Source organism: Sturnira hondurensis, unplaced genomic scaffold (assembly GCF_014824575.4).
Source record: "Sturnira hondurensis isolate 20B ecotype Veracruz unplaced genomic scaffold, ASM1482457v3 Scaffold0022566, whole genome shotgun sequence".
NCBI lineage: Eukaryota > Metazoa > Chordata > Mammalia > Chiroptera > Phyllostomidae > Sturnira > Sturnira hondurensis.
Window position 1 is genome coordinate 11,251,106 of NW_028095197.1, and position 26,231 is coordinate 11,277,336.

The 26,231-nt window shown below is 42.6% G+C and overlaps 2 long non-coding RNA genes across 2 annotated transcripts; both read right to left on the minus strand.

The window, feature by feature from the left end:
• Positions 1 to 10: 10 nt before the first annotated feature.
• On the minus strand, positions 11 to 4,922 carry LOC118979774 (uncharacterized). The gene is made up of 3 exons (XR_005064990.1): positions 4,647 to 4,922; positions 2,409 to 2,682; positions 11 to 47 (listed from the first exon to the last, which is right to left on the minus strand). It is a non-coding gene; the product is annotated as an uncharacterized LOC118979774 (long non-coding RNA).
• A 794-nt stretch (positions 4,923 to 5,716) lies between these two features.
• LOC118979636 (uncharacterized) lies at positions 5,717 to 26,216 on the minus strand. The gene is made up of 3 exons (XR_005064955.1): positions 26,055 to 26,216; positions 10,602 to 10,650; positions 5,717 to 6,714 (listed from the first exon to the last, which is right to left on the minus strand). It is a non-coding gene; the product is annotated as an uncharacterized LOC118979636 (long non-coding RNA).
• Positions 26,217 to 26,231: the final 15 nt, after the last annotated feature.

Genomic DNA, 26,231 nt, shown 5'->3' on the forward strand with positions numbered 1-26,231 from the left:
GTGTTTCTTTCTTGCATTGATGTTTCTCTGTCTCCCTTTCACTCTTTCTAAAAGCAATGAAAAAAAAAAAAAGAAAGGAAAATCGGAGTGCAACCGTGGCACAATCCATGTTTTAACAGGTGAACTTGAACCATTCATGGCAACTTAGACGTCTCATCTGGAAAATGGGGATGGTAACAGCACTGTGTAGACTTTATGTGATATAAAATAGGGGGCTATATTAAGTTCCTAGATGAGCACCTTGCACAGGGATACTCAACAAGGGTACTTAATAAATAGTAATTTTCTTTTTTGTGCTAGAATTAGCCACTCTAAAGTGGTATCAAATATTGTCACTATCCTTAGCATTGTTTCATAGATTGCCTCAATGAGCCTACCCAGGTAGTTGGTTAGGCTTTCACAGTAAGAGAAAAGACCCCAAACAACTGAAGACATTGTGAAACGTTCATGGCCATAGAAACCAGAGTTTCCTTTTTTAAGATTATTGGGGCTTACGTGTTAAATAATAGTTTCCAATTTCCCCCCAAAAGGACTCTTGCACATTTGTTTACTGTTTGATTAATTGTAATTCTCTCAGGTAAATTGGAGTTGACTCAGAATCCGAGAGAAACAAAAAAACCTGTTCTTTTTTTTTTTTTTTACTAGATTCTAGGATTTTGAGTGTCACTTTGCTTGAAAGGAAGTGGCTATGAAGATAAAAAGCAAACTTCTCTTTGTTATCATGGACAAAATGAGGTGCAGCCAAACAATGGAATAGCTAGTAAAGCCTTGGAAATGGTATTGATTTGAATTTACTGATATATAGAAAAATGCCAAAGAAAACAACAGTATGTGCCATTTTGACTTTTAAAAAGATTATAGGTTTATTTATGTGTCTCTATGTGGAAAAAACATCTGGAAAGCTACCCTCCTGTTTCTGCGAAATAATTATAATTCACCTGCAAATATGAGTCTATATTTTCTAGGTTTCATTCGATGACTACATGTGGGGCAATAAGCATTCAGGAAAAAGAGAAGGAAAGCGAATGAGCCCGCAGGTCCCACGGGGGGCGCACGAACCTGTAGAAGCTCCCCAGCAATGGTTCTCAATCCGGATGCACGTTAGTATCACCAGGGGAGTTTTAACCGCATCTCAATAGCCAGGGGGCACCCAACACCAATTAAATTAAAATCCCTGGGGCTGGAAGCCAGGCTCCAATAGTGTGTTCATCTCCCCAGGTGTTTTCGGTGAGCAGCCAAGGCTGAGAGCTGGTACCTCGGCAGACCTTCCGCAGCTCCTTGAGAGTTTTCAGTCGGCCAGTGGTCCCCACAACCATGCTAGGCCCCGAGAGAAACGTCAGTGTTCACTGGCCCCCAATATCAGCATAGTTTTATTCATATTTCAGAATGGCTTAGAAATAGATCAGGGCTGTAAAGTACTTTGGCCCCTGGATAGATTTAAGCAGAAATGGTGGAGACAGGTGGAATATGTAGGTCTCTCGCGATGCCTGCCATCTGACGGCTGTGTGACCGCAGACAAGCTGCGGTTCTCTGAGCCTCAGGTTCCTCCTAGCTCTTGCCCCTCTGGGCTGCTGTTGGGGTTAAATTCATCAAAACCCATGAAAAGAGTTTTGTAAAATGTAAAGTACTAAATAATCATTTTTTTATTTTAGTAGTTTATAACCAATATCATGAAGAATGTGCTCAGGGAAAGATGATATCTGAGGAAGACACGGGAAAAGTTGACTTACTCCCCCAGAGGTGACCCAGGCCTCAGGATGAACAGGGAGACTGAAGCTCAAAAAGAAGGAAATAGGGGGCCAATCCACGGGCTGATAGGAAAAGCAACCTGACAGGCCCAACATGAAGCACTCCTTTCTGAGAAACCCAGAGAGGAGACTCTGAGAAAGACCTTCCCTTTGCTTTTCTGATGGCTTCCAGGAATTTATACCAAAGTGGTGATGTCCCAGAATAAATATGTTTTCTTCTCATAATTAAGCCAGAGGTTCTGGGAATGGGCTGAACACAAGGCTGAATTCATTACTGAGATTGCTTGCAATTTAATTCAGGTTCCAAAGAAGTGGTCCCTATGTGTCATCGAAAAAGAATTTTTGCATCTAGACAACAGCCTACCTATGCCTCTAGCTTGACTTTTCCTTTTCCTCAGCACTTAGTTTATTCTCTGAAAGCCGTGGGCCCTGGAAAGAATGTTAATGCAACACTACCTGTGGGAGGAGCCCCGCAGCAGGTGGGGCCGTCTGAGCTACCGTTCCCCCCGGGTAGTGACTGGAGACAGTTGGCGGCCCCTTAGGGTCGGGGACCGTGGCTTTTTGTCTTTGTACCCACTACATGTCACCTAATGTTGGGGCCCAAAAAGTACACGGTGAATCAAATGCCTTAGAAGTGCCTCCTGCAGGCACAGCTCTTACCTTGTGGTAGGGAATTAGTAAATATTTGTGGAATAAAGAGCATTGACTGGAACCAGGTCTAACACACTGGAAGTGTCCACTGTTGGGCAGGTGTGTTTCCCCTTTGCTCACGTTCGTGAGTTATTGGCTGCAACGTCTCACATACAATGGGCTAACTGTCCCATCTTCTGAGGGTCAATGTGGGTCCACACAGAGGATAACCCGTAGCATTTTTATGGTGCGTTCCAGTTGTGTTGTTTCTCCTGGTTCCTCACAATGTCAGGAAGCATGGCTGCTGTGGTAATCCGGGCAAGAGAAAAGGAAACCGAAACAATATGAGCGGCAGTGGGAAGGGGGAAGCTTTCAACCCAGGTTCTTGGTTGGGACACCTGAGTTTATGATGACCCTATTCACTGAGATCTGTGGGAGGTAGAGTTTTGAGGCAAACTACCACGAGTTTTGTTAGGGACATGCTGCACTGTAGGTGCCTGTCTATCATCTAGGTGGCAGTGTTGAGTAGAGCATTGGATACACAGGTATGAAACTCAGAGAAGACATCTGGCGAGATATTTTTGAACACCATCCGCATATAACAGTACTAGAAATCCAGAAAGATTGAGTGTCAGGAGAAGAACAGTTTCAGGGAGATGGATGTGACAGGAACCAGTACTGGAGGATGCAGGAGGTGAAGATGGACAGAGCATGAAAGAAGAGAGGGTAGTATGGAAGGGGACATGAGGTCCAATCAGAGATTTTACAAATGGGAAAGACACGTTTAAACGCAAATGGGAGGGGACAAGATGAACATGCCAGGCAGCTCTGTATCTGTCCATGACCCTACCTGGTCACCACTGTGACTTCCGCCCTCTAGATCTAGAGCAAGTTTCTCTCTCGGCCAACTCTAACTCAGAAGCGTACACAAGTGAAGTTGTAGGAAATGTAGTTCTCAGTTTATCCAAGTTGGCACAGCACAATCCAGGTGAGTTCAGCCTTTGTCAACTGGTATCCACAAACACTTCTTTAGACATGCTTAACTCCCAAGCAAAAATACCCACAAGACCATGCTTTTGTGTAACATAGTTCAACTATCCATGCAACTCAAAACTGAAAAATGCAAATTTCTCCCAATAAAAGAATACACAAAGTTCACTTTGCCTATTCCAAAGAACAAAATTTCACTATTTATCTGACACTAAGCTGAATCTTCAAAATGCTGCTACATGGGAGGACCTGGAGAACATTATGCTAAGTGAAATAAGCCAGTCAGCGAAAGACATACACCATATGATTTCACTCATATATGGGATATAATGAACAAACTGAACTAACAAGCAAAATACAGACAGACTCATAGATAGAGAGCAGGAGGACAGCTAAGAGGGGTTGGTTAGGGGATGGAGGGATTGAGCAAAAAGGATTCATGGACATGGACAACAGTGTGGTGATTGCAGGGATGGAGGGGGAATAAGGGGACTAAATGGTAATGGAAAAAATACAATAAAAATAAACAATTTTTACAAATGCTACTACATAATCAGGTCAGCTACTTCCAGGGGATGGAAGGACTGGTACTCAGCACTCATTCTCTGTAAAATGAGTTCTGTGGTAGGACAAGAAAAAGGCCGTGTGGGATGCCATTATCGTGAATAAATCATTCTGTCAGTCTATAGATGGGGGAGGAGGTTGAAAATAACGCCATGGGACAGAAAGACAAACCTATGTCCAAAATAAATATCTGCTCCAATAAGAACAATGCACTTTCACTTCCATGGTGGAAATGGCCCAATGTAATCAGGTAAACGACAGGTCGCCTGAATAGTGTCCTATCTCCAGTTGGTGTTGGTCTTTGCTGTTGGCAGCTGGGGACTCAGCAGTGGAGGTAAACAGACTGGCTTTACTGAGGGGAAGTCCACGTGGACAAGATGACCTGTTTTGTGGTTGTCAGTCAGCCTCCTTCCTCAGTCACTCTTGTCCTTGCTCTATCAACTTGTACATAAGTGGTCATGGTCATCTTGTCTACCTGATGATTAAGATCCTTCTCTGGTAAAATTGCTCTATGGTGAGCATTCACCGGGGGCTCAAATATTATCATATTCTGTGCTTATTCAGAGAGGTCTGTCTTCGTATTTCGTTACCTCCAATTCTCCAATCACCTTCCTTCTAAGTCTATAACCAATCAGCCAAATCTTTCATCATTGCTCATAAATTAATGCAGGTCCCTACTTTTGGTCATCTCTCCTTCCAGGCAAATCAACTCACCCGGGGCTCTGCTTGGAGTTTTGCCCACTATGAAGATTTCTCTTTCACACTGTCACTCACAGCCACACTTGAGTGGGGGTGTCATGCTGTAGGGATCCAATTTCAGCTTCTGCCAACATTTTGGATAGAAGTACCTGTAAAGCTGACCCATTTTTTCTTCCTTAATCAAATGATCATAAAGATTGCCCCATGAGACCACAGGTTCGGATAGAGAGAGGAGAAGCAAAGTAGCAGAAATGGCATTTATGGCCATCTGAGCCACTTACTGATGAAATTTACTTGTGTCTTCAGGACCTGCTCGAGCCTGACCTCTTACATAGCACTCCCACTTGACGATGAAGTGCTGGCGTGCACACACCCAAGCTTGCTGAGTCAGATATCACCCGCTTTGCCATGGGCATCTCAGGCTGCCTGGCAACTGGGTGCAACACAGCCAAGGGTACAGTCTCTGCTAGGGCCCAGAAACGAGCCAGAAGCTGTTTCTCAAAAGAATAGCAATTGGAAAAGGATGACATAACTCTGCCTCAACATCTGAAAAGGTCTGTGCTGATTCACTTACAAAAGCTTGTCCACGCTCTGTAATGCATCTCTGTCGAGACATTCTAAGAACCATTAGATCTACCCAGTCAAACAGTTGCTTCTAGTGGATTTTCCCAATGGGCATTGAGGAAAAAAGCCTTTGCCGTATCAATACCTGCCAGTATTGAAATGTTGTTTTGCTTCAGTAAAGAAAGCACATCTGGAGCAATTGGGAAGAAAAGTGACTGACAAAGTGGAGAACAAGAGCAAGCTGGAACTTACTGGGAACCTGTGCATCTGTCCATCACCACATCTGACCACGACGACCTTCGGAGGATGGTGGCTGCCGCTCCACTTCCACCTTCCATTCTGGCGGGAGTTTTCTCCCGGCCAACTTTAATTCTGAGCTGCGGAGTAAGGGGAATACTGGGAAACGCACTTCCCAGCTTGACCAAGCTGACCCAGCATAATCCAGTACACTGGTTTTTATTTTGTATCTTTACTTTTAATTCTTTAACAGATACGTATACATTATGTTTATTTTTTTGCATGTATGATGGAGTCCTTAATTTTAAAAGAATATTTTAATACCAGTTTAAAAGTTGATGCACAGAAACCCTTGCAACAGAAATATTTTGTTAAAAATATATTATCTGTGACTGGGAAAGATTCCATTTTATATATACCGTCCTCTTTCCTCTTCTAAAGAGGGGATTCCTCTCCCGAGTGCTAAGATAGGTCTGAGGATGCAGATGGGAAGGGGAACTATGAGTGGGGGCGAGGTGACAACTTGAGATGAGAGCCAGAAAAGGAGTGTGGGTTGGGAGAACAATCCTGGCAGGAGGCGGGAGAGTTTTGAAAAGAAAAATAAGGTGCTGTCCACACTGGAAAATTGGGAGAAGGACAGAGAGAATTAAAGGGGATTTTATTAAGGTTTAAAATGTGGTTTTGCAATATAAAACCTCTTCCCCTTGTCCCATGAAATTTTCAGTAAAATATCCATTTCTCCCCCATGCACAAAAGAGGTGGACCTATATTGGGGATCTGCCAAAGTCCTGGGTGCAATTGCAATAGTAGGCCTGGAAGCAAGAAGCCTGCTATGTCTGGGGTAGGGAGGCAAAACACCGTTATTAAATTGCCAATGTTACTGAACAAAAGTGGGGTTCAGCTGCCTGCCGCCACCTATAAGCAAATTCCAGAGGTAGAGGTATAGTGAAGAAAAGAAAAGAGGTCTTTTATCCAAAAACTGTGTGATCTGGGAAGATGGCGGTCTCCTGCCTCAGAGCCCATTTCCTCCAAAAAGCCCCACCCCTCTCTGCTAAACCAGTCCAAGGCTGCACCCAGAGTTTCTTCTCCCATTTAAAAATACCATCCCTTGGCGATTGCAGGCAGCTGCAGTGCAGTCTTCCAGGTGGCTTAGCTTGTTCCTGGTGGTACTGTGGCTTTAGGCTTCTTCCTGGGATCTGCATGTGGGCTGGTGCTGCCATCAGCCATGTGGCTGGCTTCCAGGGCCAGAAAAGATCCTGCAAGCCCCGGCCTCCGCATTGAGCTGTGGGTCCAAGACAAGAGTCTGCATTTCTCCATCCCCTCCATTTAAATTTCCTGGCCCAAACTTCTGCACACTCCGGAAGGGTCCAGATTACCCTTTCTTTCAAGGGGATAAAGCCCCAAATTGGTCCTTGTGTTACACAAACATAAAACGAGTTTCTATCTATCATTCTTGGGAAGAGATGCATTGGAGATATAGCTGAATGCAGATATTTCAGTCTAGAAGGTTAAGTGACCATGGGCTAATATAAATTGTCCCGGATAGGTTTTAACAACCATGACTATGCATCTACAGACTTCACTGTTTCTTTGGGAGAAATGTTTGTTCTCTGTGTAGAACTCAACTGGATTTTCTTCACCTTCAAACAGGTGTGAAGGTGTATGCACATGTGCCCTGTTACAGAAGTAGGAAGCTGTCAGGGAGTGAAAGGGGAAAGGGGTACACATGTGAGATCTTCACCTGACCTTGAACAGTCTTTTAATAAGCTGGGCTCTGTTTGCAGCATGCCAGCTGTTCAATGCCCTGTACATAGAACATGGAGTTAGGAGCCTGGGCTCTTGTGTTAGACCACTTTCCTCTGAATCCCCCTCCACTTACTGCCTTGAACTAATACTAACTCCTCTACTCTTTGTTTTCCTTATTTTTAAATGGGAGAACACTGGTTGTTACTCTATGAGGTTGCTCAGAGGATTCAAAGGGATATCTGGAGAGCTCAGCACAAGCTTGGCACATAACAGTATCTCAATAATTTTTTGTCATTGTTATTATCTCAGAGGGAAGGCAGAATAATCTACAAAACACTGATAATGGGCCACCAATGGTATCATTGTCTTCTAGAACCAGCAAGAGAGGCCACACTCCTGTGTGTAGGCTGCAGTCTCTTCAAAAGAAGTAAAATTCCCACTGCACTCCCTTCAAGATGTGAATCCGAGGGGCAGATGATGGAATGAGGAGTCAAAGGTAGATAATGTGAGAAATGGGCCATAAATGAGTGAGGCAGAAATATTTACCATGAAGTCCCAGATCCCCTGGGAGTCATGGAAAACCAGTCTGAAATTAATGGTGAGGCTTCTGAAATGCCAGAAAGAAGAGGCTCAAAAACAGAAGAGATGAAGGCTGTTTAAGCTCANTATCTCAGAGGGAAGGCAGAATAATCTACAAAACACTGATAATGGGCCACCAATGGTATCATTGTCTTCTAGAACCAGCAAGAGAGGCCACACTCCTGTGTGTAGGCTGCAGTCTCTTCAAAAGAAGTAAAATTCCCACTGCACTCCCTTCAAGATGTGAATCCGAGGGGCAGATGATGGAATGAGGAGTCAAAGGTAGATAATGTGAGAAATGGGCCATAAATGAGTGAGGCAGAAATATTTACCATGAAGTCCCAGATCCCCTGGGAGTCATGGAAAACCAGTCTGAAATTAATAGTGAGGCTTCTGAGATGCCAGAAAGAAGAGGCTCAAAAACAGAAGAGATGAAGGCTGTTTAAGCTCAGGTTAAAGGAGATGTCTCAGAGGGGAAAAAATATGTATGAGATAAAGGGGAGCTGGGAATCTGCGCCCACCAGCTGTGAGGAACACGCTGAATAGAACACTCTTTCTGTTAGTATTGCTGTGTAACAAACCACTGCAAAACATGCTGGCATAAGGCAATAATCTTATTATACTTAGGGTTTCTATGGGTCATGGATTTGAACAGAGCACGGCAGGGGTGGATTGTTTTCACTCTCCGAGGTCTGGGTCCCCAGCCAGAAGGGTGTGAAGGTTAAGGAAGACTTGAGGGCTGGAGTTGGAATCACCTGGAGGTGCCTTTGCAGTTGATGCTGGCTGTGGCTAGGACCTCATTTGGGCTGATGGCTGGAAAAAAACTACAAGTGACATTCGCAAGAGCTGCCTCTGCATCATATAGCTTGGACTTCATCTTGGTGGCTGGGATTCAAAAGTGAGCACTCCAAGAGAACCAAACAGAGGCCCGATCACTTTTTATAATCTTACCTTGAAAGTCACATGCAGGGTGGGGGGAAAGTAGGTTTACAGCCGTGAGTAGGCAAAACACAAGAGTTTACTCTTGCGTCGTTTATTGTATTAGTCTCCATTTGAACAACTGAAACCTGCTTTTGCCCCAACCTGTACTGTTACTTCTTCTGTAGTCACAGACCGTCCCAGTTTCTGGGAAAGGGGACACAGACTCCACTTCTCTATGGGAGAGCTGTCAGTCACCCCGTAAAGAAGAGCATGTGGGTGGGAATCTCCTTTTGGTCATCTTGGGAGAGTGTATTAACAGCTCTCTGGCCTTGGTTTTGGGGATTCTTTTTATGTCCATCCACACCTGGGACTCAAAGGTTAAGCGAGCCAAGTATTGCTCTGTTTGGGAATCCAACAGGGCAGAATTCCTTTAAAAGTTGAATTAGGAGGGATTGAGCAAAAAGGGGGGAAAAGGAGAAGAACTCATGAACATGAACAACGGTGTGGTGATTTGGGGATGGAAGCGGATGGGTGAAGGTAGAAGATGGGGGTGATGGGGGGACAGATGGTGATGGAAAAAAATTAAACTTTAAAAAAATTTTGGATTAGGAAAAGTTGACCGCGTATGTTATCACCTGGAAGAAACAATGTCTTCCAACACAGTGAGTGGAAAAACAGGGGGGAAGCATTTGGAAAAGTCAGGAGCAATGAAGGCAGATCCCGCCTGGAGAGACAACGGGTGACAAGGGTGGCAGGATAAAGACGGGAGAGAAGTGGCAGACCAGTGAAGACCACAAAGGGAAAGAATGGTTTCTGCGACATGTAAACAAACCTCAAGCAAAATCCAACCTTAACTTATAAGGCGCAGGCAGCCAAGTGTTCTTAACTAGCAGGGCCATGAGCTGAGAGAAATTATCTGGCGGTAAAGTGTACTGTGTCACCTTCAGGACTGACAGCCCAAACGGGGACCATACCTCTGAGAGATGGTGGTCTCTCAGAAGTACATAGTAATTTATGATGACTGCTTTCCATCAATTTATCACAGGTATCCCATGTTCATTCCTTATTGCATGAAGTCACTTTCATTTTTTAATGTTATATCTTTTATTTATTACCCTAAGTATCTAGTATCCCAATTTGCATTGTTTCTGAATTTAAGCCATGCTTTTTGGAGTTTCGAACTATCTAGTCATCACTACCCGGAATATTTTAGTACCAGGTGGCAGCAAAATCTGAGAGCTGAGATAAAATTCTTGGTAGGGCCCTGGCTGGTGTAGCTGAGTGGATTGAGCTCGGGCCTGCTAACCAGAGTATCACAGTTCGATTCCCAGTCAGGGCACATGCCTGGGTTGCAGGCTGGTTCCCAGCAGGGGACGCACGAGAGGCAACCATACACTGATATTTCTCTCCTGCTCTCCTTCCCTTCCCCTCTAAAGATAAATAAATAAAATCTTAAAAAAAAATTTGGTAGGAAAGTAAAACACCTAAGTCAGAATTTACCTCCAACCTCAGGATGGTTAATAAGGAGTAGCAATGCGTTCCTTCTCCACTCTACTTGTGTCTCTTTAGATATTTCCCCACTCTCATTTTAGGGAGTGTGTATACAAATTGTGCATATACCCTCCCCGTACCCCCATACACCCACATGGACTCTTGCAAGCAGAAAGAATACCCACCAGCCAGCCAAGTGGACTGCACCAGAAATTGACTTCAGACGGGCAAGAATGGAATAGCCCAGAACACAGAAGGCCAACAGAATAAACCAAATTGGAATCTTTTAAGAAAATCCAGGATCTAAAGGAACAGAGACCAGGTTCAAACACCAATTCCAGAGGTCCAAAATCAGAACCTAAGTCTGGTAACTTAATGAGACAAAGAAGAGATGTAAAGCAAGAGCAAGTAAGACACGTAGCAGTGACTCACCGTTAGAGGTCAGTGAGGACAGGGGCTTGCTTGGCCATTCTGAGCTGGCCTAAGGAGACAGAGAAGAACCTAGAGTCATGCTTTCTTCTGAAATGGATCCAACTGTTGACTCTTATCGCCTCCGCAAGATTCTCCATTCCCCATGGGTTCAGCTAAAAACAGAGTTCTGGGCTTCTTCTCTGATTTTATCCTGTACCTGCTGCATGACCCACACTGGCTGTTTCCAGGCTTGAGGTGACCCCTTCATCAGATGCGAGTTAGTGCTAACCCAGTCTTGCTGCCAGAGACGGCAGTGATTTGGGATGGCAGTTTCAATGTGTTCTTATCCAAGAAGCACTACCTTAGGGCCTGGTACTTAAGCTGTCAAACTAAATAGAGATTCACAGGTTTTAAACACAAATACAAAATCATTTTAAAGTCCACTAAACAGAGATTTTAGTTGGAAAGTAACTCAAAATTGCCAGGCAACTTTACTTTCAGATGTTCCTTAATCACGATATACTTCTAAATCGTATTTTTCAATAATTATATTTTTGTAAGCATTTTTTAAAAAACAGGTGTTAGAGCTTTTAGGCATTTTCACTGCTTTTTCCTACTTGTTATAAAGACCCACAACTCAGTCCTTGGGACATGTATCAAATCTCAAATTAGACACCACCATTTGAAGAGTCTCTAAAAGGTTTGAAAGGGGGGTCCACTGTAATCTATCTTTATTCCTGAAGCTTTCCACACAACTGCCTTTTTCACTGTATGGCTATAGAAACGAACGTTCACGTCACGTGTCTGAAGGAAAACAACAGCCTTTGATCCGCAGAGCATTTCGGAGGATTCCCAGCTGTTAACAGGTGGGAGAATTCCAGCTCTGGCTCTGAGGAAGAAAGAACCCATTGTGTTCTGTAAGGGCCTCTTGAGAAGTAGCTGTGGTCATTTCTGGTCTGGCAAAGCAGGAGGTGGACTGTCTTCACAGCGCGGATGTTTGTGGAAAACCAGCAACGAGTTGGAATCACAACCATCCAACGCTAAAGAGTTGCTAGGTGCCCAGAGAGGCCCCGGAGTGTCCCGGTGTGATTCCCATGTTCCTGAGGCTGCACCTCTGCAGCCTGACTCAGCAGCACGGTCAGAGTGGGTTTCTCTCTCCCTCTCTCAGAGGGACACCCACTAACACGCTCTGATGCGTAAACTGGGAAGCTTGTTTAGTCGTTTAGGACCAGGGACTTCGGCCCTCCAATGAGTATATTCTTCATTTGTAGACTCAACATAGAAAGCCTCATTATTATCGAAAGCCTGCTGCACATAACCACAGACTCAGAACAAAGGAATTGACACACGAGTCAGTATTTAATAGCAGTAGCTTTGAAATAGAGTCCAACACGCTCGTCTCCACAAGGAGGAATAAGACAGATTAAATTCTCACAATTTCTTTATATGAACTTGACCTAATAGTTTTTCTAGCTCTGACATTGTATACACAATTTCAACCTGGTTTTTATTTTTTTCTGGTGCAAACGGAGGCATACTAGGAACTCAAAAGGGTCAGACAACATACAGCCATAGAAAGCTGTGGCTCAAGGTCTGTGAGGAAGAAGAAAGAATGTCCTTCATTCCTCCACCTGACTTTAAATCTCTAGACCCAGGTTCCATGCCATGATATACAAGAAACACAGACACTGCTTATTGTCTTCTGAGACATTGTGAGGCACACAGAGTTGGGAAGAGGTGTTTGAACTATAGAAACAAGCATTGGTGCTGCTTTTCTACGTAGAGAAATGACCTGAGTCTGAAAATGACAGGGGACATTGACTACAGACCTAGATTTTTCTGCATCTTCCTTTCTTCTGATCTCCCAATGTAGTCGAGCATTACCAATATCTCTTAGTAACAGAACAGGTTTCATTCCATTTCAAACACAGTTTTATATGTATGGTTTTAAAAAGTTGAGATAACAGACTTTATCTTCGAATGTTCTGATAGGCTATGAACCTTAGCTCTTTTATTTAAACTTAAATAATTTTTTAAACAAATAGGAACAAAGATTTAGGTAGTTTTAAGTTTGTATCTTTCCTTGAATTCTTTTAAAAGCAAAATTCAAACTTTAACTGTAAATGCAAGTATATTCAGTTATCAACAGAGTCATATTATGTTTGTATTGTTATACATGGCTTTAACCAAATTTTAAAAGTTAGAAACTCAGCCCTGGTTGGTATGTCTCAGTGGACTGATTGCTGGCCTGTGAACCAAAGGATCGCTGGTTTGATTCTCAGTCAGGGCACATGCCCGGGTTACAGGCCAAGTCCCCAGTGGGGGTTGTGTGAGAAGCCACCACACCCTGATGTTTCTCTCCCTCCCTTTCTACCTCCCTTCCCCGCTCTAAAAATAAATAAATAAATAAAATCTTTTTTAAGAAGTTAGAAAATCAGCTGTAGTACCAGAAAGGAATGCATGCAGTGTTCCTTTTCCAATATGCCTCATCCGTGCAAATTTCCCAGGGGACATTCCAAATACTCTTCATTGGCAGTTAATTAAATAAGAAATAAAAAAATAAGCAATGATCTTTATTTATAATTTAACCTTATTCCAGAAGGATTAAAATGATTTACAAAACTACATATAATTCAACAAGATATTTTAAAAGTAAGGGAAGGATTAAAAAAGAAAATGAATGCGGGAAAAGTAAGCCAGGGCTGAAGTGAGTATTCAGTTCCTGCTTTGATATTCTCTGACTTGCTAAATTTGACTTAGGCCTTCTAACAGTCATGGCAAAGAAGGACACGATCAGTTCCGTGATTCATACAGTTTTAAAAAATAAGGTCTATTTAGAGCGGGCAACATTCTAGGTTCTGAAGTCCAAGGGTGGAGAAGCTGAATCACCTGCTCACCTAAAATATTTCCCTGGTGTTAACTATAACACCAGGGAAATATTCCTGGTCTCCTTCTCCAGCCAACTGGGCTGGCTGAGAGTAGAGTTGTGTCTTTGTCAAGAACACCTGAAATATAGCTCAAACCACTCCATTCTTCCGCTCTAAAAAGTTCAGGATCTCTCCACTGGCTATAGATTAACTATAAACTTCTTGGTCTGATATTTGAGGCAATCCTCAACACCAAATCAAAGTGAGCTCCCTGATGGCAGGCGGCACTTCTTATTCAATAGCAGCACTGTCACGGGCCTTTGTGACAAAGTTGGTGTCAGCTGATGTTCAAAGATGTTATGGAGAGGGACTCTGGATCCAGTGAGAAAGCTCATGGAAACTTCTCCAGCCCTCTTCTCTCTGCTTGTAAGGCCTTGCCCTGACAGCTCTTGTTGTTAAATGGCGATCAGCATCTTCAAAGTTGATAATGATGATGATACTATCTCCATCCCCAGTAACAGCTCCAACAACATCACTGCATTGGTAGAGTGCGCTAGAGTTAACACAAATATTTTAATCCATTCTCAAAGTGAGCTTGCTTTGTGGTCCAAGTAGGGATCACGATTGTGCTTGATAGTACAGAAGATGTCTCATAGAAGGTCCCTCCTTCGTAGGCAGCTGAGGCCATATCCTCCCGATTTCCACAACGGGGTGTGGCCTCCTCCTCTCCTTCAAACCCTTGTGGCATTTGGTTTACACACTTCTCACTCAGCTCAGTAATAACTCCATACATTTTATCTAGTGTGTTGCAGTTCACAAAACACTTTCTCATGCTAACTTCCTATTTCCTTTTTATTCTCACAACAGCTTCTTTTAAAGAAAGAAATGAATCCTCCCCTTACCTTGAGGACCCTGCTGCTCTCGCCACACTCTCTAAAAACATAAAAAGTGAAAGCTATTCCGTAGATTACACAACCCACAACTACTGCCACAGTCATTTCACCACCCTCCAAGAACAGAAACTTAAAATTTTTTTAGGCCCCTACTCTTTGCCAGGTGATAGGATTTTTTAATATAGATAATACTACTTCATTTACCTCATCTTTGCTTTTAGAATGTTAAATTTTGTCCCCCCCCAAAAAAACCCAGCCAAATTCTAGAAATAAAATATGCACTTTCCTTCTCTGTGGATACTTTGACTAATGAGGAAAAAAGAGTAGTGATGCTGAGAAGGAGCTGTCACCCTTCCTGAAAGTGCTGCGGTGACCGGTTTAGGGGCCAGTGCTGCTTGGAGTTCAGCAGGGAGGGGCCACATATTGGTGGATTAAGAATGTGTTGGTGAGAACCGTCAGTTGGGGGAATTTCTGCTGAAGACATGACCATGTAGGAAAAGATACCAGTAGAGATACTTTGAAGAGGAGGCTCTTCATTCCTTCCCTTGGCTCAGAGGGACAGTTTTAAGCCAGAAGGCTGAGGAATAGGACCAAGATGAAGACTGCCACCAGGAATCTCTTGGGTCTAAGGACAGGAAAATCCCTGAGCCGAGATGTGGCCTTACACAATCCCAGGGGACGCTCTTCACCTCGAAATACAATGTGCAGGAGCCCTTGGGGTGGTGCCGCACGGGGCCCTCCCCTAGGCATCTGGTACTGTCCCTCCAGCCATAGGGCAGGAGGTAGAGATCTACGTTGGAGAACCTCACGAGAACTGGAAGCTCTCAGGCTTTCATAGCTCATGTAATGATTTAGTGTTTGGTGTTTTGCATCTCAGTTCATTCAGCTGCTTCCTGGAACTTCCTGTTAAAGATATCTGGGTACGTGTGTGGCACAGGGGGATTCTGCAGATACTGAACGGGAACGGGATTCCTCCCCTAGCTTAACTCAGGCTCTGTGGCAAAGTTGCATCACGAAAAAGGTCAGCTTCCTCCGGAGTGTGCAGCCTCCATTCTGTTAGCTATGTTTTCCTGAGGAAAGCATCACCCATTGAGAAAGGTGTATTAGAATTGTTCTCATTACTCTCTGGGGCCTGGTGAGTATTTTCCACCTGCCCTTTAGGACTGTGATTCTCAAAACTGACTGCACTTTAGAATTATCTAGAGAACTTTAAAGAATATATTGATGCCTGATTTCTATTTCAAACCAATTAAACCATGATCTCTGAAGGTGATCTGAAGGGGCCCCAAAGACTGTATTTTTTAAAAGGTCCCCAAGTGGCTTTGTTGCGCCATCAGGGCTGTGAATCTGTGCCTCAGGTAGTTTTTCTTATTCTTCCTCTGATCTCACCCTCCGTGACCAACCGAGCTTCGGAAGGTTTGCTCAGCTGGAAGACTGCCATTGTGAAACTGAAGGAGAGAACAAGGAGATCGCAAAGGCGATGAGACGTGTCATTTAAAACAAATATTTATCAAGCACCACATTCCAGGTCATGTCCTGGGAACACACAATAAATAACACAAAGTGCCCACCCAACAGCAGTTTCAGCTTTCTTTGGAAAGACCAATACATGAACCACGGTGCTGGGGAGCAAAATTAAATTAAGGTGCTGGGGGAGCGGGGGCTGGGGAAATGAGGAAAGGGGAGGAGGGAGGGAAGGGATTTGAGGCGGATCTTTAGGAGTCAAATGTTGATCAATGGAAAGGAGGCGAAAAGCATTGCAAAGAGAGGAATAGCTTGAGTGAAGGTAGAGAAGCAAGGAAGTGGACGGAATCTTAAGAAATTGTAGGAACCTGGTGGAGCTTCAAAAAATAGAAGCTGTGAGGCTGGAAACTTCAATGAAAGCTTGGAGGGCTTCAGGACCCCCCACGAAGAATCGACAGGTGTTGCCTGAGTCTGAATAACACGTGTCTTAGATGGCCAGGGGCACGACAAAGGTTTAAAACCAAAGAGTGCCGTGACAATGTCTGAACTGGATAGGAATGTGATCCACGCAAACCTTGATAAATACACCTGCGGTAGTTACTCATCCTGTTCTCTGGCAACCTTCTCTCCGCGTATCCGCCCCACCGCCCTGGGGACCCGAACACACTTCCGTTGCATTCTTAGTGCCTTTTCCAGAAGTTCTCTGTGTTCAGAATGCTCTTTCCTCCCTTCTTTGATGACTTCTACATGTTGACCAAACTCTGAAGTCACCTTCCCTGTGCTTTTTTCTATAGCACCTTTGCAAGGACAGCTAATGATAGTGTTTGTCGATTGTCCTATATTTGTTGAGATGCCTGTCTTTTCCTCCAGACTTTGAGTGTCTAGTGGATAGGAGTTTATTAACTTTCAGTCACCAGGACTCAGCACGTGGCTGGCACGTTGGGCTTGTAGCCTCACTGACTGAATGAATAGGGAAGCATTTACCAGATGTTGGAAAGATTCACACTCAGCAATTATGTCCTTTAATGTTTGAAGCCAGAGAGCCAGAAATTTTTTTTATGTATTTAAAACCATTTGTTCAGGCTTGAGACATTTCTACTCTGAAGTGCTCACTTATACAAGGAAAGTTACAGTTGCTGAATCTATGGATTTATTTCCATACAGCAAGCAATATTCATTTCTTTAGTAATAATCTGCTCAAGTAAAGTTCATGAGTTTTGGGGTGGTGGGAATATAAGTGTCACTCAGAAAGCCCTTGCAATCCACGGAAGGGAGAAAATCCTCTCCATGGTGTGACAATAGAATCCGGGGACTTGCTGGGCTGAGAGGAGGGAGGGCAGGGCTCTCTGTGAATCTTGCTGGTTTCTAATTCCTGAAATGGACTTCACTAGTTGGGGGATTAAAAGGTTTACTGGTGAGCGTGTCAATTGTCAAAGGATTGAGAGCAGACTCTATAATCCTATAAAAAAGAGCTCCGGCAGCTTCTCCCACAGGAGTCAAGAAATATTTGGTGTCTTGGAAATCATTTTGTATTAGTGTTTGACTCACCTAGTCCTTCTATTACACTCTTGCTGTCCGTAGAAGAAAAGGCAACTTGCGTGAACTTGATTTTTGCACTGATGCTCTCATATCCTATTTGCAAAGCACTTTGTTTCTCCTTGAGGGTCCTCTATTGGTTTTGCCACACTTACTTTGAGGTTCTGTTGTTAAGCTCACACACGTAAGAACTGCTATGTGTTACTGGAGAATTACCTCCTTTATCATTATGTAATGTGCCCCTTTTTATCCTGGATAATTTCTCTTGTTTTGAAGTCTGCTTTGTCTGAAATTACTATCTCTACTTCCACCTTTTTTTGATTAGTATTAGTATGGTATCCTTTCCTCCATCCCTTTACTCTTAAGCTTCTGTTTAAAGTGGGTTTCTTGCAGAAAATGTCATTGGGTCATGTCTTTTGTTCACGCGGACAGTCACACTGTCAAAAAAATTGGTGTATCCCCAGTACTCATACTTAAAGTGGTTATTGATATAATTAGCCTAATATTTACCATGTTTTGTAACTTTTCTATTTATTATACTTGTACTATATTTCTCCCCTGCCCCTTTTCTGCCTTCTCCAGTATACCAATTACACTTCTTTTTAAACTTTTTTTAGTAATTCCTTTAGAGTTTATAGTATATATTTAAACTAATCGAAGTCCACTTTCAAATGACACCATTCCACCCTCTAGGAGACAGAAGTACCTTATAACAGTATTCGCGATCCCTCCCTCCTATCCCTTAAAGTACTGCTACTATTTATTTTACACAGTGCATTGTTACTATTATTACTTTGAGCAGTTACCTATTAAATCAATTAAGAATGAGAAATAAAATATTTTGTTTTAACTTCATTTATTCCTTTTGGGCTCTTCCTTTCTTTATGTAGACCCAAATTTATGATTTATATAATTTTCCTTCTCTCTGAAAATATCCTTTTAACATTTCTTGCAGAGCAGGAAATAAAATCCCCCCTTTTTTCTTTATTGTTCCTTGACTTTTAAAGAATATTTTTTCTAAATAATAAATTTCAGGTTTGTTGGGGGGGTTGTTTTGTTTTTTATCAACACTTTAGATATTTCACTCCACTCTCTCCTTGCTGGCATGGTCTTGGACACGAATTCTGATGTAATTCTTAGCTTTCTTCCTCTACAGGCAAGGTGGTTTTTTCCCCTGTAGCTTCTTTCACAGTTTTCTCATTGTCTTTGTTTGTTTTTGGTTTTGTTTTTTGTTTTAGTTTGAATAAAATATACCTAGGTGCAACTTTTGGAGCATTTATCTTGCTTGGTTTTCTCTGAGCTTCCTGGGATCTGTAGTTTGGTGTCTGTCATTAATTTTGAAAAATTCCTGGACATTATTACTTAAAATATTTCTTTCACTCCATTCTCTTTCTCCCCTCCTTCTGGTATTCCTTTTGAGATTGTCCTACACTTCTTACATATTCTGGTCTGTTTCTTTTTCCCTTTGCATTTCAATTTCGGAATTTTCTATTGATATATCTCAAACTCACTGATTCTTTCTTTGGGACCATGTCCAGTCTACAGACAAATTCATCCAAGGCATTCTTCATCATTTTCATTGCTATATTTTTCATTCCTGACCTTTCCTCTTGATTCTTTCTTAGAGTTTCCACCTCTCTGCTTATTTTGCCCATTTGTTTTTGCATGTTGTCAACTTTTCCCATTAGATTGCTTGCCATATAAATCAGTTATTTAAAATCTTCTGTCTGGTAATTACAAAATTTATGCCATTTCCAAGTCTGCTTTTTTTTGCCTGTTAGTAGCTTTTGTAATTTTTGGTTAAAAACCAGGTATAATGTATCTGGTAGTAGGAACTGAAATCAATAGGCTTTAATGGTCAGGTTTTAGGTTAATCCATTTGGGAGCCCGACTGTGTTTAATGTTTGCCCTACAGGTAGATATCAGAGGCTTCTATTTCCTCCAGAGTCCTCGTGGTCTTTGGATTTTCCTAAAAACTTCTTAGGTAGAGACTGCACCTTGCCGCTTTTTCAACTGTAACCCAATCATTTTATTGGAGTCCTGTGGCTGTGGTGGTGAGGGGAAGGGGGCGGGGCAGCATTCATAACGTTATGGTGAAGTTTCAGTCTTTAGTGGGCCCATGACTTGTGCCTTGACTTTCAGGAGCGTTTCTTTTCCTCTCCTCCCTTAGGAGAGGCAGGAAGACTAGGAGGGCCTGGAGGTGGGTAATGCCCCGCTCCCCTGCCCACCATGTCTCTGGCTAAGTCTTTTCCCCTATAGAGTAGGCTTTTCTTATGGAAGAAGACTCTGAGTATATTTCAAAACAGTTTTTGTCCCCTACTCTTCCTGAAACATGAGGGTTTTTCATTATCTCTTCACCTTCAGAATCTGGTGAGGTTCCTGGAGGTAAACTCTGTGGAAGCATGGGGGTCCCCCTAAGACTGCAGCCCCTGGGAGTTTCTTGCTCACACATTCCACCTCTGATAGTTTGTAAAAGTCACCGTTTAAATATTCTTAACACATTAAGGCTCCAGGGGCTTCTGTTTCAGGTAAGCTGATCTTGGCTGTAATTCTCTGTATTTGCCTGTCTCTCCAGATTCTGGGGGGCAGTTTTCCCAGCCATCTCAATTCTCTGATGAGTCCGAGAAAGGTAACTGATTTTCAATTTGCTCAGCTTGGGTTTTTTTTTTTTTTCTGGTAAGAATATGAGTAACAACTTCCAAGTTCGTTACATGTAAGAGCTGAAACTGGAAGCACATAGAAGTCTGTGAAAGCAGGCTGAAACAGCATTTTGTCACTTGAATTCAATGACAGTTGACTCTCTGTATCCATGGCCTCTGTATCTATGGAGTCAACTAACCATGGACCAAACATATTCAGAGAAATATGTGAACTATGTAGTTTGACCTATGAGATTATATCTGTACAAAACATGTACAAACCTTGTTTTCTTGTTATTATTCCCTGAACAATACAGAATAACAACAATTTTCATAGCATTTACATTGTTTTAGATATTATAAGTTATCTAGGGATGATTTATAGCACACAAAAGGATGTGTATAGGTTATAGGCAAATACTACGTCAGTTTATATAAAGGACTTGAGCATCCTCAGATTTTGGTATTCATGGGGGGTCCTGGTCCCAGGGGACCATGGTCCTGACACCAAGGGAAGACTATACTCCCCTTCACACCACCTCTGCTCTAACCAAACTGAACTCCCCAGTATTCTCCATCTCGATCTTTTCTCCAATCCTACCCTGTGCCTTTCACCGGAATATTCTCCACCAATTGCCCCTCCCCCTCCATAAGTCCAAATCCAGCTCATCCTTCTACATCCACCCCAAACGTGACCTCTCCTACTGTTCCTAAAATTTCTAGATTCAGTGCTTTCTTCCTCCAAACATCTACCTGATAACCTGATCATTTTTTGACACATCACTGTCTACATGTTATTACAGTAATTTTTGTGGCTCATTGCCACCTCCAGAGTTCTCCAACCATGGTCCTGTCATGGCACAAACAGAAAACGAGATTTATAAATCAGAACTAAGAGAGAAAGCTGCTTTCAGTCTCTGCCACTAGCCCAGTGGCCCTGGGCACTAGGGAAGTTCATGTCTCCACACACCTATAACACACTCAGGCACAGGGGTTGAGAAGGTGTCTTATACCCACAGATATGGAAGGCCAGCCATCGTGAGAAACAAAGTTAGAAAGCAAGGCTGAGCCCATGTGGAACACCTGTCAGTTTTCATGTCTGTCTACCTATCATGTGATATTTACATTTATGACAATAATATCTAAGGTACTACAAAACTCAAGGTGCCTTGTGCCTTGCCAACACTTTAATAGCATTTGGTATGATTCTAATGCTAAGCATGTTTACTGTGCTTTCATTGCAAGCAGAGTATGAAGTGAAGTTGCATCTTTTGAGGGTGATTTGAATAGTGAGGGGTGTGGGTATGAGGAATTAAATTCAGCGAATAAAGCCAAAAATATTTTAGCATCTAAATGACCCTTAAAAACCATTCACGTTGCCCATAAGGCCCATTAAACATGTTTTTATAAATACTACCTTATGCAATAATTCTTGGACACACTAAGTTTTGAGAATAAGGTAATTAAAAGAACAAAAAGAAGTCTGTAGGCTGGTGTCTTGGCATGTAAGCCACTCTACATATAAAATTGACATAGTGTGCAGTCAGACAGACAGGAGTAGGGTAGGGACAATAGACCAGGTACAGAAAGACACAGGAGCAGAAAGCCCTAGGTGCCTAGCAACACATAAAACGAGAAAAACAAGTATTGTAGGGTGGGACCTTGCCCCCACGGTGACCACTCCGACCCTAGCATATCACTGGTCATGCAGTTTAGACCCCCTGACCTTTCATATTGCTGGCCATATGGTTCAGACCCTCCTCTGACCTTTCTGGCCCTGGGATGTCACTGGCCATGTGGTAGAGCCCCTTAGAGGAGGAACAAGGGGGCTGGAGAATAGCTTCACATGACTTCCATAGAAGCCCTCGAATGACCACTCCTGACCCCCACCCTAGACAATGAGGTTCTGGTCTGTATCAGATAATCTTAGGATTATTGACCACTGAGAGAGAGTTTTGTTCAAACTAGACATAACATTTAGGCCTCAGTTGTGTTTCAGCTCCAGGCCCAGAGAAGCACCAAATCAGAAGAAGTGACAACATGGCTGACATCAGGAGCAGCTGCAATGACTAATGACCTCCTACCTTAGTGCTGACCAATCAGTAGAGAGCAAGACTCTGAAGGGACACACTTGGGGAGCTGATGAATATTCTATTGAGATTCTCTTCTGAGATCTCCACCAAAATTTCCACCTTTGGAATAGATAAAACCCCTTAAGACGAAGGACTCAGTGCACCTGCCCACATGTGGGTGCCCCCACCCTCTCTCAGGCACGCCCGAGTCTTCCCCCTTTCTTCCCTCAAGGCAGGGACCTGTTGCTTTTTTTCTACTAAGCTCCAAGGGCCCTTCTTGTCTCCTGAGTCCACACTACATATGCCCTGCTGGCTCACTTCTACCTCTGAGACTTTCTAGATTTTTGCTTGCATTTGAGTTCCTGGCTCTGAATACTTCCTTAATGTAACTGGAGGACTGAGGTCTAACTTTGCTGATAACGCTTGATTCAATTCACCATTAACAAAATGATTATAAAATACCTAAGTGGTGAATGGTTAATGAGTGGAGGATTTTCATGCTACTGATAATCTACAGAGTTTACTTTTCTTGGTTTGACAGAAGGTCTCTATAAATTTATATGAACAGACTGTTTGGTGATGGGTGTGTGTGTGTGTGTGTTGGCAGCAGGGGACAGCATAGCAGGAAGTGGGGAGGATTAAGTACTAAAGTCAGTGAATACTACCTATAAATTTAAGATATTATAAGACAGTAAAAATAAATGGGATTTTGTGCCTACGACAGTCAGAACTCTCCTGGCTGGAAGTGGTAGAAGTTCACCTGGCTAGTTTAAGCAATTCTTGGAAAAGTAGGATGGGACCTGGGGAAGTTTTACAAGGCTTGGGATATAACCAGATCCAAGTGTTAAGTGGGATGCAGTTAAGCCTCGGGAATAAACTGGAATGAGAAATTTGTGCTGCAAACTGTTTCTTTTTGAGCATCTAATCATCCTCGCCTCCCTCTTGTCTCTATCTCTTGCATGACTTTTTCTTATATTTTCAGAGGGGTGAGGGGTTGTAACAAGGGTAGGGAATACTGCTTCTATTTCTCCACTGTTTCAGAGAAAGAGGTAATAGAAAGAAATAATATTAAGGAAGTGTCTCTTCCTTGTTTACTAAGATGTTTTGCTTATTTTCAATCAAGAATTGCTAGTTCTTTATGTCGTCTATTACTGTGGCATTGCTGACATAAAGTACACATATTCCAGATGTACAGCTTGATAAATTTTCACTTGTGAAATCACACCCGGTAAATATATGGAACATTTATAGCACCCCGGAAAGTGACTTCATGCCCTTTCTCAGTTAATCTCATCCCAAAGGTGACCATTATTATCACTTTATTTTGAACCTTTCTTCATCTCAGTTTACAAGATTATTGGGAAGATAGAATGCACAAATAAATAGAATGTATTCAGAACTACAGTAGATATTTCAATCATTCGCCACTAGAGGAAGAACCTAGAGAAGGCAGTGGTATTTAAATGTTTTTGAACGTGACCTACACTAAAGAAACAACTCCATTTTAAAGTACCATTACCAGGATATACATATTTATCTCTCCATACTTATACATAGGATGTACAAGCAGCATGGATTTCTCTGATTCACCAGTGGATGAAGTGAAAAACATGGCCCCCAAGAGCTCTGCTGTGAGTATCTTTTCCACTCAAGGAACCAGCCAGACTAACGTTAGGATTCTAGTCCAGACTCCAGATTCCTGGGAAGGCATCTTAGTGTACCAGTTTGAGTCAGGTGTCTGCGTCTGGACTGATTCACTATGGTCTGCAGTGGGGGTTCATGCCTGTAAAAATGGCTACCAGAAGCTCTTTAACTCATAGCATGCAGATCTGGTGGGGAGAAACAGTTCCCAGAAAAGAACCGAGCTGGGAAGATAACCTAGGAGTTCTACATCATTGTGCCAAATTTGAATTTGATTCTCAGGTACTCCAGGTACTTGCTCTATGATAGAAAGATTATTTCTTTTTTTAAGGTGTTTCTCTCTCTCTCTCTTAAAAAATTTTATTTAGTTATCTTTAGAGGGGAAGGGAAGAAGAGAGGGAGAGAAGTATCAATGTATGGTTGCCTCTCATGCATCCCCTGCCGGGAACTGGCCTGCAACCCAGACATGTGCCTTGACTGGGAACCAAACTGTGGTTGTTTGGTTCACAGGTCTGCACTCAATCCATTGAGCTACACCAGCCAGGGCTAGAAAGATTATTTCTTAATTCATGGGGTTAATATATTGTTTTCTTATCTGTTCCAAGAACTGTGTAGGCTCTAAATCATAACACATGGGCGGGGGGAGGGGCAAAAGTAGGTTTACAGTTATGAGTACACAGAACACAGAGTTTGCCCTGCTCTGTATATGCCTTTCCTCAAGACACAGCTTTATTCAGGTACAACTGACATACAATAAACACATACATATATTTAAAGTGTACACCTTGTTAAGTTTTGACATAAATATACACCTATGTAACTAGGACTATAATCAAGATAAATGAAAACACCCATCACCCCCAAAGTTTCCTAACACCCCTTTGTAACCCACCCCTCTGTCTCCACACATTTAGCTATTATTCTTAGTTCTACAAATAGATCTTGTAATTCCCTATAAACACAAACTTGTACCAGCTATTTTTGAAAGTGATCTTTTGTACATTTTTAAATTGGTAATTGTTGTTTACAAAAGGTATTTCCTTAGACACTTTATTGAATTTGTTTCAGTGCATTTCCTGGGTTTTGCAAGTAAGTAACAATGATACCTGAAAATATACATATATATATATGTATATATGTATATATTTGGCCTTCCTGGTTCAGTTAGAACCTCAGGAAAATGTTGTGAGCAGCAGGCCTGATCCTAACAACTCAGGGTCTAGAGCAAGAGTACAGAAGGAAGTCCACACACCATATGCTTAAATATTGAAAGATTACAAATCAAGCTAACAAACTGTTAGGTTAAAAAGTTCCATCCTGCCACCTCAACACACCCAACTTATAGCAAACATACATGTAATAACACAGAAGGCTTGGTTCACACTTAGAATCCCTGAGTGCCGTGCCTCCCTATGGTACTTGAGATAGCTTTTTCAGAACATACCTCACATGACTTTTACTTCGAAAGATCTTGTTTAACTGACCTTTGCTTAAAAACTATTTTCTCATGATATGGCCTAACACTTTAATTTTCCTCCTAGGATTAAAATTGTATAAACATCTCATTTCTAGAATAAAACGAGCACCAGCATTTATAATACCCACAAAGAAAATCCAGATTGCTCAGATTTGGGGATTTGTTCTAGAAATCGCCATTCAAGCCTTTCTTATAGGCCATCAATCTTCCTTAGTCCACAAATTCTACCTCTATGCCCACTCCTGGAGGACCTGAAGAATTGAGGTATTTTAGGCTTGAACATCCATATGACTTCTGAGGACAGTACCATGAGTGGATAGATTGTAAGCATGTCATCTGAATATTCACAAACACATATAAAAAGTCTGGGCCTGGAAGTTAGGCCATCACCTGTGACCTGTGCATGGCTTCAAAGCCAGCCAATTGCTTGTTTATAGATGGTAACTGGTATAACTGGAAGAACTTGAGAAGGAAATTAGCAAACCCAGTTGGAGTTCAAAGTCTGTCACTAACTGGCTGAAGTAGAGTGAGTCATTTAACAAATCTGTGTTGGGCCTCAGTGTCATTAGCTATAAACTTGGAATAAGGTCATTGGCATTAAGGACTTCACCAGTTTTGGGGGGAAATCACGACTTGTCTGAGCTTCTATTTCTGGGCCTGTTACAATTAAGACTTGTGCTCTCTTCACCACAAGTTTTGCGTGTTTGTGTCGGGGGAGGGGAGACCAGAGGCACTGGCAAGAGGTACAACCTTTCTGAGCTTCAATATCTAAGAACACACGGCCAATCTATGGGCGGCCCAGAGGAAAAGAGACAAAAAATTCTGCAAAATGCAGAGAGCCATATAAATGTGAACTGTCTCATATGTAAAACACAACAAACTTACCTAAAAAACCGTTCATGCGTCTCCTTCCTCCTGGCTCCAGTATTGCAACCCCACTACAAATACAAGACCACTTTTTAAAAGAATTCTCGCCTGCGTTTGTTCTCACCCGCGTGCTGACCACGCCCCGAGAGGCAGGGACACGGAGAGTGGGGGAGTGGCCTAACCCCTGGGCCTAAC